The 19,417-nt window shown below is 36.8% G+C and overlaps 1 protein-coding gene across 3 annotated transcripts in view; it reads right to left on the bottom strand.

Moving 5' to 3' along the window:
- The window catches only part of BBS9 (Bardet-Biedl syndrome 9), a 461,843-nt gene that overhangs the window by 82,048 nt on the left and 360,378 nt on the right, over nucleotides 1–19,417 (bottom strand). The gene's annotated exons all lie outside the window — the stretch shown is intronic.

The raw sequence follows: 19,417 nt of genomic DNA, 5'->3' as shown, positions 1-19,417 counted from the left end.
TAAAACGCAATAAAATTAATTTTTTAAAAATGATACCAATCTGAAGGGGATTAAAGAACATATATGGTAATGAGAACTGAGTAATGTCTAGAATTGTTGTTTCACTATATTGTACATCTAAAGCTAATAGAATATTGTATATTAACTATACTGGAATTAAAATTCTAAAAAATAGGGGAAAATGACCAAAAAATAAACATAAACCTTTAAGAATTAAAAAAAAGAATGACACCAAACTGTCTGGCCCTATGGCATTTTAATAAGTTTTAGATTTTTACACTCAACAATTTTTTATAAAATAAAGCTTTAAAAAATCACTTAAAATTTTTCAACCTATCACTAATAAAATGAAACACTTGCCATTCATTCTTTTTAAATTTTACACTGAAGTGATTTGTTGGATTTTTGGAGTTCTCTATTTCTTTGCCATGATTCAAAAGCTGTACAAGTCTAATTCACATTTCAACCCAAAGTAGAACGGGGTACTGGGCTTATCAACACTGCTTTGTGAAAAATGAAGCACACTGCTTCCTAATGGATGACAATCTAAAAACTCTGGCAAACAGAAGACAAGTGACCTTCATAGAGTTTACCTGCAGTACAACCAGAAAGCCCGAGGTTGTTTCAAACCAATGTACTCTGATCCTGTTTTCTTAAGCTTCTGTTTTGCATTCGATCTGTACTCCCATTCTGACCCCAATGTTATCTACAGTAGATTACTTGAATTATCATAAAACTTGATCCTGGATAGCCATATTCATTTTTCCAAGATAGATTTATTTATTTATTTATTTATTTATTTGACAGACAGAGATCACAGGCAGGCAGAGAGAGAGAGAGAGGAGGAAGCAGGCTCCCTGCTAAGCAGACAGTCCGATGCGGGGCTCGATCCTGGGATCGTGGGATCGTGGGATCATGACCTGAGCCAAAGGCAGAGGCTTTAACCCGCTGAGCCACCCAGGCGCCCCAGCCATTCATTTTTTTAAATGTTTTATTTATTTATTTATTTATTTATTTATTTGAGAGAGAGAGAGAGAGATACAGAGGGAGTATGAATGGAACATCTAGGGAGAGGGGACTCCCCATTGAGCACGGAACCTGATGCAAGGTTGACGTAGGGCTCAATCCCAGTACCCTCAGATCATGATGGGAGCTGAAGTCGGACGTTTAACCAACTGAGCCACCCAGGTGCTCCCAGTCATACTCAGTTTTAAAATAAAATATCAGTGATGTCTATTGGAGCCCACCTTCACTAAGCACTAATAATTGCTTCAGGAAAAGCTCCGGGTCAACATGCACTATTCAGAAGCAAATTACAAAAATAATTAAGACTGAAAAATCAAATTGATAATAAAGATTCCAGAGGAAAGCTACTTCTAGCAATGGTATTAGCTAATTTTGACTAATTATTCCACTGAAAATAACTAGAAACAAATATATAAAAATAGTTTCTTTGAAGGTACAATAATAGGGGACAACAGAGGCCCAAGAAAGTGAAACCCAAGAAGGTGAGTCCTGAGTTTGATGCTGCTTTTCCCACCGAGGTCATTAGCCTGCCTAACATGCATCACTAATCCTTCACTTTTTGCCATTTCAAACTAATGATTTATGCTTACTTATGATTTCCATGTAAGAGTCAGCACAGATCATGAAAATTGCATTGGCTTAGAAGTCAGAAGACCCAGACTGAACTTTGGTATCTTTCCTTATGAACTGTTTGTCTCTAGGAAAATTATTTTAGTTGTCTGGGTCTCAGTCTCCTCATCAGTTAAAAAACCAGAAAATTAATTTCCTTTGCCAGATACTTGCAGATTTGAGACATATTTAGCAACTGTATATATTTAATTCCATGTTATCATTCTTAATTATAAGAGTCCTCTCTAAAAGGTTCCTTTTTCTGGGCTAGTTCCCAGAAATAGCCCCAGAAATAATAGCAACAGCAGCAAAAAGAGTAAAAACCTCTTATGCTGAAAATTTTACAAATATTATTTTGTATGCCTATGAAGGTAGGCATTGCAACTTCTGACTAAGGCTCTACATATAGAGTATTTCACCAGAAATGACAGTTATTAAAAGGAGGAGCTGTGATGGAATTCAGAGCTGTGTGGCTCTAAATCCCCTGTTCCTTATCTCCCCATGCTCTAGATTTTTGAGGAGAAAGACCAGAACTTTACACAGCTCCATGTCAAAAATGAGGGGCTTGTGAAGGGTGGAGATGGGAAGGAGAAATTCATGAATACAGGTTTCAGAGAAGAATTAAATTTGCTAACCTTTTCCTAACATTACATTGAAAATTAGTATCTGTCATATTAGCCAGTGAAAACACAAGTAATATTTTCAGAGATCAGCCTGAGATCACACTGTAAACCACCACAACTGCTTAATATATGTAGTTACTTAGATGGGATGGCATATATGTTTGTGTATTCGTTTGTTGTTTTTAAGTGATAGAAGTTACTTTCATCCAAAGAAAATTAATGAAATTAAAAAATAGATCCTGACCACTATGCTACAGAGCACTTCTTTCCCATTTCATTATATGTCTTGTAATCTAGTGGCATCAGATCATCTTAGGATCCTTTAACAAACTGCGTTTTAGAAAATATCATATGAGGTCTTCTCCCTGAAAATTTATGGGCAAAATTAACATATTCACAGAACCAAAATTTAAATCAGCTTCTGGAGTCAAATGAATAATCTGAATATAATTAAATAAGATTTTACTCCATATGATCTATGCCAGTTTAGATGGTCAAACTTTCCGAAGAATTCATCAAAGATTTAGTACCTGCAAAACTACTGAAACTAACACCTAGGGATGGTCTGAGAACACCATATCCCCTGAAAACATAACAATGGTCAGACTTGACTCTGATGAGTCTGAATTATAGTTGCTTGTTTCAGGGGCTCACTATTATGAATACTTGGAGCAGCCACTCCTATAATAAAATTGTAAGATACATGGGGTTACAGACTCCCTACATACCCACATATCTGATGGAGTCTGGGGAACCTTAACAAAGTCAGAACACAAGAAGGACCGTGTGAACAAAATAAAGGCATCAACTCCTCCCCTGATGATGCTGTGTTCTTAGCAATCTCAAAGAACAAGGAATGACCAAACTCAGGGGAATATGTCCAAAAAAAAAAAAAAAAAAAAATGAAACCACTGATTTAAATGTGAAGATGTACGGGATCCTTTTCTTTCTGTTTTTCTCTCTCCCTTTAATTAGTTTGAATTCTTCAGAACCACCCAGTAGCTTCACTATTTTAAGATGTGACTATCTGCTTCTTTCTCGGTCAAGGCTACCGATGGATCTGAAACAGCTACAAAAAGGTCCACATACTAGGTTTCTATTTCTATTTTCTTTTAAACAGAATTCTGTAGAAGTAAGGAGATAAGGTATTTAGAATGATATCTGAAATTACTGAATGGCACATCATTCAATGTTAGTGTCATTCTTTATAGTGATCAAGCTAAGGTCACAGAAATACAACAGCACAAATCTCAAAGTTCAATAGTAATTATTTATAATATGGTATGTTTATCCTTATATTGTTCCTAATTTTAAATGTCTTTGTCCATTTAATAAAGCACCAATTTGAATCAATATAGTCATTCATTTATTTTATGAATATTTATTTAGAGTGGACTGATACAAGACATTACACTAAATATTGTGAGGTTAAAATCAGATATGCATTTTAACTTCAAGTAACTTTCGCTCAAGTAATAACATAAAAATATGATGAAGGAAACAAAACATATTTGGAAAAAGGTTTAGGTAAAGTGCTTTTCAAATGATTTTGTTTTAGCCTCCTTCCTAGAAGAACATCAAGAATTACCTGCCAATAATTTATTCAAGATAGGTCTTTACACTTGTCTACATAATAAGGTAGTTCCTCATTAGTTTGGTGCAAAAATCAATATATTCATTGAGTTCATTCCAGTGCTATGTGAAATAAACCACAAGTCAATTAAATTTGTCCATTAAATTTTCTATTATAGAATACAACACAGGGAGACATAAGACATATAGATGGTCAACAGACACATGAAAAGATGCTCGATATCACTGATCAAGGCAATATAAACCAAAGCTACAGTAAAATACCACCTCATACCTCTCAGAATGGCTAATATCAACAACACAAAAAAACACCAGGTATAGGCAACGATGTGAAGGAAGTGGAACCCTCTTGCTCTGTTGATGGGAAAAAATATTGGTGCAGTCACTCTGGAAAACAGCATGGATATTTCTCAAAAAGTTAAAAATAGAACTTCCGGGATGCCTGGATGGCTCAGTCAGTTAAGCGTCTGCCTTTAGCTCAGGTCATGATCCCAGGGTCCTGGGATCAATACTACATGAGGCTTTTTGCTCAGTGGGGGGTCTGCTTCTCTTCCTGCCTGTTCTGCCTGCTCTACCTGCTGCTCCCCATCCTTGTGCTCCCTCTCTCTCTCTGACAAATAAATAAATAAAATCTTTTTAAAAAATAGAACTCCCCTATGATACAGCAATCACAGTAATGGTATCTACCCAAAGAATATGAAAATACAAATTTAAAGGGATACATGCACCTTGATGTTTATAGTAGCATTATCTCTAATAATCATGTTATGGACATAGCCAAACTGTTCATCGACTGATGAATGGATAAAGAAGATGTGATACATTCAGCCATAAAAAGGAATGAAATCTTGCCATTTGCAACAACATGGATGGAGCTAAAGAATATTATACTAAGCAAAATAAGTCAGCCAGAGAAAGACAATGTCATATGATCTCACATATATGTGGAATTTAAGAAACAAAACAAATGAGCATAGGGGATAAAAAGAGTGAGGCAAACCAAGAAATGGACTCTTAACTATAGAGAACAAATTGATGGTCACCAGAGGGGAGGTGGATGCAGGGATGGGTTAAATAGGTGATGAGGTTATGGAGGCCACTTGTGGTGATGAGTACCAGGTGATGTATGGAAGTGATGAATCACTACATTGTACACCAGAAACTAATATTACACTCTAAGTTAACTAACTGGAATTTAATTTTAAAAATTTTTAAAAAGACTTCAGTAAGATTACCTGGCCAAAAGTTTCCCCATGGAGTCAGATTGTTCATTTTTGTAAGTCCTCTAGTTTAGACTCAAATCTTGCCTGGTATTTTCTTTGTGATCATGGGCATACTTCCTCATCTGTAAACTGGAACTAACAGTCCTGAGACAAGGCTGTGAGTGCAAATAGTTTACCTGAGAGCTGACCCAAGAAGTAACAGTGGGTAGTGAGGAAGGGACTGGGAAGAGGGAGAAGCCAATACACTGTGCTGTCAAGCAATTAACGTTAAAGGCAACTGTGCAATCCTGCTGGACACTCTGGGAGGTTGTGTATAATGCACCTTGGACTTTCCTGGTTAGAGGGATGAGGAAGCTGGGGTATTAATCTACCAGTTCCTACTAGTCATTGACTGAATATGGTGGCTGTACAGCCTCTGCCAAACAGGAAGAGTCCGCAGGCAAAAAGCTGCACATGTTCAAAAGGCAGAAATTCTCAGGAATGGTGGGAGGTGAAGAGATATGGGCAGATCACACATAGTATCTGCTACAATCCCCTACTTCAAAGACACATAGTGTGGATTAAATGGGGTAACGTATATAGAGTCCTTGGTCAATACATAATACTTAATAATTCTCAATAAAAGTTAATTTTCTAACAATATTTTTTTATTCCTTTAAAATTTACTTTTTTTTCAGTGCTCCAAGTTTCATTGTTTATGCATCATACCCTGTGCTCCATGCAGTATGTGCCATCCTTAAAACCCACCACTAGGTTTACCCAGCCTCCCAGCCACCTCCCTTCCAAAACCGACAGTTGTTTCTCAGAGTCCACAGTCTCTTATGGTTCGTCTCCCCCTTCGATTTCCCCCAACTCCCTTCTCCTTTCCTTCTTCCAATTTCCTCTCTGTTACTCCTTATGCTCCACAAGTAAGTGAAACCATATGATAATTGACTCTCTCTGCTTGACTTCTTTCACTCAGCATGTTGTTACAAAAGTGGGGTATTCATCCTTTCTGATGGAGGCACAATACTCCATAGTATATATGGACCACATCTTCCTTATCCATTTGTCCGTTGAAGGGCATCTTGGCTCTTTCCACAGTTTGGCGACCATGGCCATTGTTGCCATGGACATTGGGGTACAGATGGCCCTTCTTTTCACTATATCTGTATCTTTGGGGTAAACACCCAGTAGTGCAATTGCAGGGTCATAGGGAAGCTCTATTTTTAATTTCTTAAGGAATCTCCACACTGTTCTTCAAACTGGCTGCACCAATTTGTATTTCCACGAACAGCATAAGAGGGTTCTCCTTTCTCCACATCCTCTCCTTGTCGTGTTCCTGATCTCAAAGGTCGCAGCCTTCCCATTGAGATCAGGAACACGACAGGGATGCCCACTCTCATCACTCTTGTTCAACATAGTATTAGAAGTCCTAGCAGCAGCAATCAGACAACAAAGAGAAATAAAATGTATCCAAATTGGCAATGAAGAAGTCAAACTTTCTCTCTTCGCAGATACGTGATACTTTATATGGAAAACCCAAAACACTCCACCCCAAACTACTAGAACTCATACAGCAATTCAGTAATGTGGCAGGATACAAAAGCAATGTACAGAAATCAGTTGCTTTCTTATACACTAACAATGAAAACACAGAAAGCGAAATTAGAGAATCAATTCCATTTACTATAACACCAAGAACCATAAGATACCTGGGAATAAACCTAACCAAAGAGGTAAAGGATCTGTACTTGAAGAACTACAGAACACTCATAAAAGAAATCGAAGAAGACACAAAAAGATGGAAGACCATTCCATGCTCTTGGATTGGAAGAATAAACATTGTTAAAATGTCTATACTGCCTAGAGCAATCTATACTTTTAATGCCATTCCAATCAAAATTCCACCAGTATTTTTCAAAGAGCTGGAGCAAATAATCCTGAAATTTGTATGGAATCATAAGAGATCCTGAATTGCTAAGGAAATGTTGAAAAAGAAAAACAAAACTGGGGGCATCACGTTGCCGGACTTCAAGCTTTACTACAAAGCTGTGATCACCAAGACAGCATGCTACTGGCATAAAAACAGACACATAGACCAGTGGAACAGAGTAGAGAGCCCAGATATGGACCCTCAACTCCATGGTCAAATAATCTTTGACAAAGCAGGAAAAAATATACAGTGGAAAAAAGACAGTCTCTTCAATAAATGATGCTGGCAAAATTGGACAGCTACATGTAGAAGAATGAAACTCAACCATTCTCTTAAACCACACACAAAGATAAACTCAAAATGGATAAAAGACCTCAACGTGAGACAGGAATCCATCAGAATGCTAGAGGAGAACAGGCAGTAACCTCTTTGATATCAGCCACAGCAACTTCTTTCAAGATATGTCTCCAAAGGCAAAGGAAACAAAAGCGAAGTTGAACTTTTGGGACTTCATCCAGATCAAAAGCTTCTGCACAGCAAAGGAAACCATTAAGAAAACAAAGAGGCAACCCACGGAATAGGAAAAGATATTTGCAAATGACAGTACAGACAAAAGGCTGATATCCAGGATCTATAAAGAACTCCTCAAACTCAACACACACAAAACAGATAATCATATCAAAAAATGGGCAGAAGGGACGCCTGGGTGGCGCAGTTGGTTAAACGACTGCCTCCGGCTCAGGGCGTGATCCTGGAGTCCCGGGATCGAGTCCCACATCAGGCTCCCAGCTCCATGGGGAGTCTGCTTCGCTCTCTGACCTTCTCCTCGCTCATTCTCTCTCTCACTGTCTCTCTCTCTCAAATAAATAAAATAAAATCTTTAAAAAAAAAAAATGGGCAGAAGACATGAACAGACACTTCTCCAATGAAGACATACAAATGGCTATCAGACACATGAAAAAATGTTCATCATCACTAGCCATTAGGGAGATTCAAATTAAAACCACATTGAGATACCACCTTACACCAGTTAGAATATCTTAGAATGACCAAAAGTAACATTATTTTGAACTGTAGGAAGCAGGCCTATCTCTGTCTCTCACTATCACTCTCTCTCCCTCTCCTTCCTCTGTATGTATGTGTGATTCCTCTCCTTTTTTTCTCTACAAAACAGGAATCCTCTAATTAGTGAAGTTTACAGGACTTGGTTCTGAAACTGCTACAAACTATACAGAAACATTTATAACCTTGAATTATAATAAATGGGTTAGAATTCAACTAACCACTGCCATTAAGCCACAGAAATTAGATTTTATTTCCAAGAAAGTGGAAACTCTCACTATTCTAAAGGCAAAAAGTGAAGCATATTCCTGTTAACAATTTAAGTTATTTCATCTGCATATTCATATTCACTGTGTTGGGAGAGAAGATCTGGGTTCTTGCAGTTCTCATAAATGACATATAGGGAAATTTAAACTCAGATTTCATAACTATGTTATGCAATCTGACAGATTAAAAGTGTTAGCAATAGGTATTCAATCTTCATTACTTTTCACAGCTTATTTGTGGCTTTCTCTTAAAAAATCAGCAACTAATAAGTTTTTTTCCTATTTACGTGAAATCTGCTTCTGGTCAAGAATGTCTACTCCAAGATGGAAAGCCAAGGCCTTGCCTTTTTCAGTAACTTTCTTGTCCCCAACTCAAACTCAGAGGTTTCCTCTTAATAAAAAATGACTATAATTATAATTTTTAGTCTGTACTTAAAATTACATTCCATCAATTCCAGGAATTTCTCCCCCCACATTTTAACATCTCTGAAATAGGGACGTATTTTATCTAACAACTGCTGGCTTCCAGGCTCCAATAATGTTATCATTGTCAGTGTCTGTGTATGCACAATCTCTGTCCAAACTGGTCTTATATTGTCATTTCAACTGACATGTGTGCAATGCTCAGATGCTCAGACTCTCCTATTGAACTGTCATTTAAGGTACCTTTTTAAAATTATGCTATGACTTACTGAATAAAAAAGTTGAAGTGGGGCAGTAGGAAGTATAAATTTGAAATTACTGAAGCAAATATTCATGACAGAAGAATGACAACAATTCATATTATCTTGCAAAAGCAAAAGCTAAGTGCTTTCCAGGATGTAAGACAAGAAGATACATATAGAAAAAACGTGTTGTATTTTGTTACTGAGATACATGCACACAGGTTACCATCCTGTGCCAACCAATACAACTGAAGTAGGAGAAGTTACCAAATCCCTGGAATAGATGTGGTTTGATTAATTAATGTATTACATAGAACTATTGTTCAAGCAATAAACATCAATTTGCCTAAAATTTCCTGTTAACTCTGGAAGGAAGCTACTCAGCTTTCAGCAATATATGATTCAACTGAGGGCAAAAAAAATAAGGCTTTGATCTTCATCAAAAAGAAAAGTATTTAAAATCAGAGGCTCCAAAAAAAAATCAGGAGGGCAACAATGGCATGCTCTTAAATGCCGCATCAACAATGCTCTTTGTGGCACAGAGGTCACACATATAGCACGTAGGACTATGCATTGTGGATAAACGTGGATAGAGATGACATTTAGAGTTTAAAGATGAGTTAAGAGAATCAAATTTTGAATGTGAAGAAGTGTCAAGAACACTTCAACCAATTTATGTTGCTTGATTCAGGCACAAGAGTAACAGATGATAAAATGTATGCTTTAATAAGTCTAAAAGAGCTCCTTCAATACTTGTTAAAAACCTTAAGTGACTAAAAATACTATGTCATAGTTTAATTGACAGTGTTTTTTTCCCCTAAGAGTTCCATAAAATAATGCTGTGACTTACAGCACCTTATTGTTGAAAAACAGTAGTAGTACTAATAGCTAATAATTTTTAGGTGACTATCATATGCCCGGCTCCACATTTGGATTTTACATACAGTATCTCAATTAGTCCTTACAGGAATCTGGAGAGGTATATAAAGGGTATCCTCATAACAATTGCACACCTTTGACAAGTAGTTCCCAAATGAGGTCACAGATATAATGCAACTTTTAAAGCATGGTTTAGTACTTCTGTACTTGTAGTAGTAAGTCGTAGTATTTTGGTCTTCCAGATGATATAGATAACTAACCAACAAAACCCTGAATCTGAAAATGATGATGGAGACACCCATGGGAGGCTCAGTAAGTGGTCTATTTCACTGAGACCAAACAAGCAAGGTAATTTTCAGTTACTTTGTGTGAAAAATAGAATTTGGATTATGTCTTCTTGAGGAAGAAAAAACATTAGTATATATTTTTTTCATTAAATGTTTATTGTGCTTCAGTCAACCATTTGTAGTAGGCCACAGCCAAACTTAAATTTGCAATAAAGAGAAATATAGTACAGGAAAGGATATAGCTGCAATGCAAAAAGAAACTTCATGTGCAACAGCTACTCAGATGCTGATGTGGCCCTGCTCCCAGCCTAATTGTGGGAAAGGCAGTGAACCTCTGGTTCTAAACACCTCTGTCTGAACTGGCAGATTCCTAGCCCTGCACAAACTGTGTTTTCCATCAGACTCTGGGCATGCCTTCATGAGAAAAGGCATTGGAGAGCCAAGTTCTCTCACTTTCTTAATCCCATGTTCTTCCTCTGAACCATTTGTTTACTGGTTCAGTAGGATTATAAAGTGAAAGCAAGCTGAAATAAAATCTCAATGGTCATTCTCACCTCTCTTCAAAGCAGAGCCAATCCTTAGGGTCTGGTCTAGTTCACCACTGTATAGATAAGGAAACTAATGCTTAGTTCCATAATTTGCTTAAGGATGTAGAGCTAGTTAAGTATTCGCTCTAAAAAGGGTAGGGGCACAAATTTGAACCCCAGTCTGACACAATACCTATTCAAACCACAGTTTGTATTTTCTAACTATTAGCATTTAGGTTGCTTTCAGTATTTCATAATTATAAACATGGTACAAAATAGATTTTAGTTTACTACTTTTAGTGTATTAACTTAGATTACTGGTACCAAGTGTTGGATTTGTTTTGTGACCCTTCTTGTCCTAGAGATCTACAACCCTATGGAAAGCCTACAGCAGAAAATATGTGGATATGTCTATTTTACTTCAGGTCTCTAGGCACTATTTATTATCAAGTTTGACTAAATCAATATAGGTGAAGTGTACCTAATAATTGTTTTCACTTGCATATATTCATCACTGGTAAGATTAAAAATTTTTGTATTTACTGGTTTGAACTACAGGACATGTGAATGAATATATGTATAAATATATACATGTGTGGTGGTCTGGCTATCGAGCTATCTATATCGTTTACCATCCATGCAGGAGAGATCAGGTTTCTGATCTCTCTTTTGGGTTCTCTTACAGAACCCAAAAATATTTGAGGTTGCTTACAAAAAACAGGGATGGTGAAAATGGAAGGAGAATACTTCCTTTTTAAATAAACCATATAGTTTTTTTAGGAGAATCTGCAATCGTGTGGAACACTATCGAAATAAATGGGGTATCAAGCAATCCCTAGATACTTATATCCAACTATACGCTTAATTTAAGCTTTAATTCTATGGGGATGTAGAAGAATCTGTCCTTACATTTATTAGAATACAAGATAAGTGGGGTGCCTCTGTGGTGTGCCTCTATGGTTAAGCAACCGACTCTTGCTTTCGGCTCAGGTAGCGATCTGATGATCATGAGATTGAGCCCTGCTTTGGGCTCCATGGAGTTGGCTTGAGATTCTCTCTCCCTCTCCATTTGCCCCTCCCCCCACTCATGTGTGCACTCTCTCCAAAATAAATAAATAAATCTTAAAGAAAAAGAATACAAGATAAGCACACTGACTATTTCGGAATATATAATGAGAGCTAAGTTGTGTCATAGCACCAAGTGAAATTCACAAGGGAATGGAAGCCATAATATATGAGTAAAGAGAATTGATCTGCCCTAAAAGAGGGTGGATAGAGGGGTAAGCAGAAGATACTATGTTAGGTGAAGAAAGAAAAAAAACACTATTAGCTGTGGCCTGATGCAAAGAAGCTGTGTACCCGTGGAAAGTCAGATTTCCCAGACAAAGTAGGAAAGCTGGGGAGTCACAGAAACTGATTTTGAGAAAGAAGATATGATGGTGCCAAGCAACTGAATGCCTGGCACTGGAGTCCAAACTGAACCAGGAGCAAAGAGAGCCACAGAAAGTATGTAAGTAGATGTGTAACAAGAGAGCAGTGGGCTGAGTCTAGCAGTGATATACAGGGCATACCAATGCAGAGACAGGAGAAGAATGGCTACTTCAAATGCCCCAACGGAAAGCCAGGTAGAATAATAAGGATGCAATCCAAGGGGATTTCTGAGAAACATATCCAAATGAAAAACAGCAGGCCAGAGTGACTGACTAAGCCTGCAGCTCTGTGTGTGGTTAGAGCACAGAAGGAGCACTGGTTTTAGAGGAAAGACACCCCAGTTTCTACATGTACCTTTCTAAAAGAATGCAATGTTCCAGACATCAAAATCATCGCTTTGCAATTGGTAGATTCAAAATAAGTTGGGTAAAGGTATTTTAAGGAAATCAAATTAATATAAATACATTTCTGGGGCTCCTGGGTGGGTGAGGTCATAATCTCAGGATCAAGGTCCTGGGATCGGAGCCCCCGCATTGTTGGGCTCCCTGCTCAGCCAGGAATCTGCTTCTCCCTCTCCCTCTCCCTCTGCTGCTCCTCCTGCTTGTGCTCCCTATCTCTTTCTTGCTCTCTCAACTAAATAAGTAAAGTCTTAAAAAAAAAATACACGTTTAGCCAGGAATCAAAACAGTGGGCATTATGAGGATGATGATGATCATTATTTTCCTCATTGTGGTTGCCTGAATTTCACTTATTTATTTATATTTAAACCACATCCAGCTTCACAAAGGTTTGGGAGTGGCATACAGTGAGAGTGAAGCTTCAATTAATCAATTACTTCTTTCTTTATTTAGTATCTCTATTCTTGAATGCATAAATAATATTAAATGTATCCATTACTGTTTCATATATGCTATACTTAAGGGAAGTTCAAAAAATTACACATCACCACTTGTATATTGTATTCTACTTAGCTGCTATTCTGATATATTCCAATTTTTAAAACAGCAAGCAAGTCATCAGAAAGGTTCTGAGATATGCTATACTCAACACTGGCGAAGTAGAAAACCATAACATTATAGAACACCAGTTGCATGTAACTAGCAACAACACAGAGTATGTGGCCATTTTGAACATGAAACTAATTCTTTCATGTTTATCTAGTTGGCTAAAATCAAGGGGATTACCAAAATATTTACTTTCTCTACTATGTTCCCATATACAGCTTGTAATTGTGATGATACTTCAACAGTCATAAAGGCAGACTTGATACTGACACCAGACTTCCTCCTTTTGTTTGCCTTTTAAGAAGAGGTCATTAATAACAGCAATGATTAGCCATCTTGTCATTACTCAATCCAGACAGGAGGCACAATGCCCCTTACATCAAACCTGCCCTGTGACGTAGAAGACTTCAAATCTTGTAAGTGAGCCTTGATAAGTCTCTCTACACAATAGGATTTCCTATTATAAACATCTGTTTTCTCACATGAACCATGTTGAACACGTTAAAAATAAGTTTCTCTTTCCATATCAGTCTGTCAAAGGCATAATCAATCAAAAACTAAGGCTGAAGGCCCAAATCTCCTTCCCCCACTGATGGAAGTTTCCACCTTAACTTTCTTGGGGTTTGAAAGTTCAATACTAAGGAAGATAACTGTTAAGGTCTTAAGAACACAATAAAGCTTTTCCTTTTCAAACAGTAGATAACATCTACTAAAGATATTAAATGCACTTTTAAGAAAAAGAAAAAGTAAGGCAAAATGCTATGCAATGTGCCAGTACCCCTTCTAACTCTAGGACTGTGTATACTCAGGTCTCCAAACCAGCACACGGTGGCTCTTTTCCTTAGAGATTCCTCTGGAGTCAGGTGGAACGTAAATGAACATTTTGTGGAGAAGTCACAGAAAGTCCATTTGGAAATAACAATATTGTTCCTCTTTGCTCTCTTGCCATCTTCTGGACTTTACGTGAAAGAATCTTAGTTATCTAAGCTGTTTGGTAAGAAAATGAAAAGCAGATTTGTACAGAGATCAGGAAGGGCAAAGAGGATACACCCACATACCAACCACAAGTGATAGTGACTACCTAGAATGCTCTATTCAAAAGGATTCTGAGGTCATGTGCAGGCTCAAGAGGAAAGAATTTGGGATGATTATAATGTCTACCAAGGTCATGTGAAGGGTGAGTAGCAGCACTCGCGCCAGCTTATTGCCTCCCTTTTATGTAGATGCATTCATCTTCCTAGAGAAAGCCTGGTTATTGCATGTGACCAGGCAGATGATACCAAAATACCAGAAATAAGGGCTGCTAAAGCAAACATCATGGCATAACTTAACATCAGCATCCTACCCTTCTCTGATTAATTTGTTAAAATGTGCTTAAGTTGTTAACCCAATTGACAAAACCCTTTCTCTTTTAATGATGGAGAGTACTATGTAATAGAAATTATTGTGGTGAAGGAAAGGCTCTATATCTGCACTTTCCAGTGTGATAGCCACTAATGGTAGCCACATGCGGCTATTGAGCAGTTGAAATACAGCTAGAGAAATCGAGGAACTGAAATTTTATTTCACTTTAATTCATGTAAATTTCAATTTAAATAGCCACATATGTCAAGTGGCTACCATATTAGACAGCCAGTATGTTTACAGCTAAATGTGACTAGAATCTGTTTGCTTACAACATTGAAGTAAATGGGATCTAACTCCATTTTGTTTATTGAAATATGCTGAGATCCTAGAACACTACCTGAAACATAGTAGATGCTTAATAAATATTCATTGAATGCATAAATGACTGGATAAGATTCCAAGTCAATACTGAGGTATGTAAAGTTTTGCAGTTTTGGCTTTTATACAACATCATGAAAGGGAGATAAATGTACTATCACAATTAAACATTCTCTCAGACTCAAACCAGTAACTCAGCCCTCATGGACCTAAGTAGAGATAGAATTTTCCATAGAGCTTCAAATAGACAAAGGGTCAGTAGATACATGTTTAAATTCTGCATTGCGAATACTCTGAAATCTCCTCATCCCCTAACCTGAGAAGTAAGAAAACAATTCATTTTAGAATTGCCCCATCAGGTACTCTGAGAGAACACAGTATTTGGGGCAAAACTTCTCTATTATGAAAGGAAGATGATATGGACACTATCATATTTATTATCAAATCCACTGATGGAACTGAGTTTAAGAGCTCTTTTTGGAGATGCCAAAGAAAACACTTAATGTCTTTCTTAAAGTGAAAGGAAGTATCCCTACAAAAACACATTTGGCATATGTAACTTTCAGCACTTTGGAAAAGTCATATGTAATAGTCCACAAACAGCTATTATTATATTATTTGGGGGCAAATAACAGCATTTATTTGGCAAAAATTTAAAAAGCATCACTAAAGAAACAGACTAAAGAAAACAATGATGAATTCTGTTCCAAATGAGATGGTATTTAAAAAAAAAAAAACTACTGATGATATAGTATGAAGAACATTACTTTTCATTAGTAATAATTAATTCTAAATATTTTTGCTTTGTGAACCTGATGCCTGTAAGAAAATATTCCAGAGTGAACTCGGGCATTTTGCCTGCCTTTGTGACACACACCACCTCAATTACAATACAACAAACCATTATGCAATGCTATGTGAAATGTAAATAAAATATCTTCTGAGTACTTTCTTCCACCTCTCAATACTTATGGGGACATCTGACCTTGAACTGAGAGTCTCTTCTGAAAATGCTATCCACATGTCTGAAGTTCTCCCCCTCACACATGTACTCTGCCATCCACTTTCAACCAAACCGTCTAAATTACATTCAGATTTCTGTGGTATCATAATAACTTCAATATGGGACATATTTTCAACATTCTGGTCAGAGACTCCTTTCTTTCCCGCCTTACCCTCCCTCCAAGTTATTTCAGGTTTGCATATTTCATTTTCACATCTCAGTGGGATACCCATCAAATAACATTTATTTGTGAGGTCTAAAAGCATAACATGGGGGATTGTGAACTAGCATGTCAAAACCACATACTGTATGCGTATGTCTTGAAGAATGAAAAAGGAATCCCTTTTTCTCAAGATATATAAGCTGTCTCAACAGTATAAGTCCAAAATGAATACCACAACCTAATTAAAGATGAAGAGCATAACAAGCAGTATTAAAATGTCTTTCTTAATTCATTCTTCTCCAAGTTATGTTTTTATCAAGTGTCCTGTCTCATTAATGACTTTGATAGACATTATGAGTATACACACCTTCTAATCTCACCAAATTTAGAAGAAAGTTGAAAGAATTTTCCCCTCCTCGTTTTGGGAGGTATGACAGCACAGAACATAGTGGCAGGACAGAAAGGAGCTTTGAGAAGATGCCTCGTCCATTCACCTGCCTACAGGGATGAACATACTACATACTCCCAGCAGAACGAGGCTGTTTCCAAAGTTCCCTAAATTCAGAAATACCACAATCTCTCTGTGAACTCAATCCCTACATTTGAGAACCTCTATTTTAAGGAAATTCTTCCTCTGGGTCTAACCACACTTCAGGAGCACTTGAGCTGTGTGATCATACAGGGCCCCACGTTAAGAAGGGTCCCACACTTGATTTAATGCTTTGCCATTGCCATCTTGAAATTCTTAATAATGTTATCTTTGAACCTGTGTTCTGTAAGTGAAGTCCAATGGGACAGAGAAGTGTTTCTGAGAGGGGAAGACATGCCCAATATGCGTGGCCTTCTCCCTTTCTGTCCCATAAGCTTAGAATTCCATGGCCCCTGAATGACTGGGAGTCAGGGAGTTTAACTTAAAGCAAGTACAAGTAAGTTATGTTACATCTAGACTGATTAAGTGGGGCACTGACAACCCTTCAAGGCTTTTCATTTGCCCCAAAACTTGTTTTGAATGAAGAAAGGCAGCAATAGATTAATAAAACCAGGAATGACTAAGGCAGTCCATTATATCATGTTACTTCCCCATATTATCCAACTATTACACTGAAAATGGTAACAGAAGGAAGGGGAAATAGAGTAACACAGAGTTCCTTTTCCTTTCTCTCCTTCCTTACTCATCAGTAAGCTGAAGGTGGACAGTGTTGGTAGATGTGTACATATCAAGAAGAGAAATAAAAACAGTTAATTTTGTGCAGTGATTCACAGTTCTTTAAGACCAAAATACATATGCATGTATGAGCTACAAAATACAAATTACATAATTTGGGTGATTAATATTTGTATTAAGACTGGCATTGTACACTATAAAGAATAAGGGTAAAATTCATGCTAACAACTTGAATTTTTAATTTTCCTTCATTTAGAACAACATAAAATAGCATATAAAGCACCATGATGAAAGAGAGATGGAAGAAAGTAAAAGGCTTGTTTTGGTATCTGTTTTAACAACACTTTAGCACTTTTTCCTACTTTTTTGAACAAGCATCTATATTTTCATTTTGCACTGGGCTCTGTAAATTATACAGCCGGCCCTGCCCTGCTTCCTCATGCTCCAGATTATATCTACTACATCTGTTCTGACAAGTCAACTCTTGTTAGCTTTCACCTTTCTCTCCAGTCATTTACCCAACAAATATTGACTGTGCTATGGTCATACATTGTGTCAGATGCTGAAAATATAAAAATGAGTAAGATATAATTCCACTCTATGGAGTTGCAACATGGGGGTTAAGGGGGTAGGAGAAGAATAAATAAAACAAGATGGGATTGGGAGGGAGACAAACCATAAGTGACTCTTAATCTCACAAAACAAACTGAGGGTTGCTGGGGGGAGGGGGATTAGGAGAAGGGGGGTGGGGTTATGGACACTGCGGAGGGTATGTGCTATGGTGAGCGCTGTGAAGTGTGTAAACCTGGCGAGTAACAGACCTGTACCCCTGGGGATAAAAATATATTATATGTTTATTTTAAAAAAAGATATAATTCCACTCTATTCCATTATCTCATTTAATTCTTACTCAACTTATTCCATAGGTCCTATTATTGCTTCCAGCTTAGAGCTACAGAAGTAGAAATTTAGAACAGCTAGAAAACCTGCTCAGAAGGACTTTATCATCAAGTGGTGGAACCAGGAAATGAGGCCACCCACATATTTCTGACTACTAAATCTGAGTTCACAGTTATCATTCTTACTAATACACTCCTAATTGTACTGTTTTCTATTACTACAATCAATTTTAGCACTAATTTTATTTTTTCAATCTAAGAAAAAGGTGTACTCTAAATTCTTTTCCAATTTTTTATTAGTATTTTGTTTAGGATATAAAATATAGTTTCATTTTTTTCATCTGACAATATTTTGACCCAATTATAGAAAATTACATTCAACTGACAAAGACTGTGATTTTCAAAATCTTGTTCATGACTTTGTTTGCTAAAATATAGTATATTAGTTAAAAACATGTGCTTTGAAAGCCACCAGACCTGGGCTCAAATCCTGGCTCTACCACCCCCTAGTTTCCAAAAGGTACTTAACTCTCAAAGCCTAAATTTTTTCATATATAAAATGAGGATGAAAACAGTACCTTAACTACCTTATTGGGACATGTTTAAGATTAAATGAGATAATTCTTGTGAAACACTTAAGATACCACCTGATGCCTACCTAGTAAGCACTCAAAAATGCTAGTTTTAGTACTATTATTTTTAGTCCTGTGTTCTCATAGCTGTGTTTAAAAATTAATTTTAAATGACTTTTTTCTTGAAATGGTTTCCTCCTATACAGAAAATTAAGTCCAGCAGTTTCTAATTTCTAAGAAGTGTATTATTTCTTTGTATTTAAAAGCATGCAAGAAGTTCCCCCAAAATGACACCTGGTAGTCATATAATCCTCTAAAATTCAAGGGCTCTAAAATATTTTTATTCATATAATCTTTAACCAAAAATTCCAAATATGAACCCTCATTTTCCCCCGTTTGGTTCTAAACTGTCTACTCAAAGGGTCAAGAGTAAAGGAGTTTATACACTATATATAAATAACTATATAAATGTAGCAAAATATTCCTGTCATTTAGTAAGGCTATCTCAGCTCTCCCTAACCCTAGAAGTGACACTTAAATTTAAGAACATTGTGCAAATTAAAATGGCTGAACTGTTTTCTCTGGTGGAAAAGGAAAGGATTAGCTAATCTGAAGGTTTACTGCCATTGCTCAGGCAGTCAAATGACTGTTTCCGTGGCTTTAAGTGATTGAAGAGCACATAAAAAATAGACTGAATACCACATAAAAATGGACTATATACCTATTTTTAAAATAACTCTAGGAAAAAAAAAGGCCTTTATTTGACATTTTTATTATGGT

The sequence above is a fragment of the Neovison vison genome, chromosome 4 (assembly GCF_020171115.1).
Source record: "Neovison vison isolate M4711 chromosome 4, ASM_NN_V1, whole genome shotgun sequence".
In the NCBI taxonomy this organism is placed as follows: domain Eukaryota; kingdom Metazoa; phylum Chordata; class Mammalia; order Carnivora; family Mustelidae; genus Neogale; species Neogale vison.
This window is presented reverse-complemented; position numbering and strand designations above follow the sequence as displayed.